The following is a 2006-nucleotide window of genomic DNA, read 5'->3' as shown; positions in this document are numbered from 1 at the left end:
TCTCTGAGCACTTCCCTGCTTTAAGGCATAGCAAGCTATTCCAGGGTCATCTTGTACTTTCTCTGCCCAAGCTCTGTAAAAAGGTACTTTTCTAAGAAATGCTGTTGCTTGTTAGTAGAAAATGAATGTTTACATATGTGTGTATGTGATGTATTAATATATATAAACTCTATATATTCTGGAGAAGGAAATGGCAACCCACTCCAGTATTCTTGCTTGGAAAATTCCATGGATGGAGGAGCCTGGTAGGCTATAGTCCATGGGGTTGCAAAGAGTCACACACGACTGAGCGACTTCACTCTCTCTCTCTATCTATATACACAAATATATAGTTAAATATACACATACAAACACAGTTACCCACACTGATCAATCATCTTATCTGTTTTTCTGTGTATCTTCTCTCTATCCATCTTAACAAGGAGGAGTCCATACCTCCAGGTCCACTCAACCAATATTCGTTTTAACGTCCTAGCACTTAATGTCTTTTCTTTCTCTAACAGTGAAGAATCAGACTCCAGTTATCTACAATATATTTCCATGTTTGCTTAATCCTAGAATATACAGGATGTAGTTTCAGACTTGCTAACTCATTGTGCTGTTGAAACAAAATCTACTATCTAGAACCCAGTATTTGTTAGAACCTGGAGGTTTCAAGGCAAAATATTGGTTCAAAACTTACTTTTTCGTCCCTTTCATTGTAAATAAAGTTAGGTTCACTTGCCCCCGTTTGTAGTCTACATTAGGGTTTCTCCGTTTTCTCCTTGATTTTTGTTCATTAAAAATTAGAGTATGTGAAACATTTGCATGAACTCTAAGAACATAAAACCACAAACTCTACTAAGTGTCACCCCTCCACGTTTCCTACCCTGTTGTTACCGTCTTATTCTTCTCACCCATTTCTACCCACTCCCTGGATAAGATCAATCTCAGTAGTTTCTGGGTTACCTCCCTAAGTTTTTATTGGTATACTTGTGCAGATTGCAAATATATTTTTTTTCTCCCTTCTATCTTTTATAAAAAGTGAACACACCATAAATATTCTTTCTTGCTTTTTTAATTTTGAAGCTTCAATATATTTTTCTACTTCTGTATGTTTTTCAAAACCAAGCATACTTTCATATATTATTCTTTAAAAACTTATTCGTGTATTTATTCATTTTTTGGCTGTGCTGGGTCTTTGTTGCTGTGGGTGGGCTCTCTCTAGTTGCAGTGAGCAGGGGCTGCTTTCTAGTTGCAGCGCATCTGGGTTTCTCATTGAGGTGGCTTCTTCTGCTGTGGTGCACGGGCTTAGCTGCCCCGAGGCATGCAGAATCTTCCCAGACCAGGGATTGAACCTGTGTCCCCTGGCAGGTGGATTCTTAATCACTGGACCACCAGGGAAGCCCCACGTATCAATTTTATAGTGGCCAGTGAATATACAACATGAAATAGAAAAGAGCTAGGAGGCCTGCTACCTAGCACTTATTCAAGAAATTTAATTTTATGAATGTGTAAATCAATATCTATGAGTACTGAACCAGAAATCTTTCATGTACCATTTCAGATCCTCCTGGCTCATCCACTTCTTTTTCCACCTTCTTTTACAGTGGCTGCTGGGGCCAGCAGCTCTGTCCAGCTTCACACAGCCTGGTAGCACCTCTCCAGCCTGTGCTGTGAGCCTCTGGGCTCCACCTGGGGGCCTCCCTGTTAAGGCTGTTGCTGGACTGCCCTTACAATTCAATTAGGTTCAGTCACTCAGTAGTGTCTGGCTCTTTGTGACCCTATGGACTGTAGCACGCTAGGCCTCCCTGTCCATCACCAACTTCTGAAGTTTACTAAAATTCATGTCCATTGAGTTGGTGATGCCATCCAACCATCTCATCCTCTGTCATCCCTTTCTCCTCCTGCCCTCAATCTTTCCCAGCATCAGGGTTTTTTCCAATGAGTCAGTTCTTCACATCAGGTGGCCAAAGTATTGGACTTTCAGTTTCAGCATCAGTCCTTCCAATGAATATTCAGGACTG

The sequence above is a fragment of the Bison bison genome, unplaced genomic scaffold (genome assembly GCF_000754665.1).
Source record: "Bison bison bison isolate TAMUID 2011002044 unplaced genomic scaffold, Bison_UMD1.0 scf7180017864284, whole genome shotgun sequence".
NCBI classification, from domain to species: Eukaryota; Metazoa; Chordata; class Mammalia; order Artiodactyla; family Bovidae; genus Bison; species Bison bison.
Note: the sequence above shows the minus strand (reverse complement) of the source record.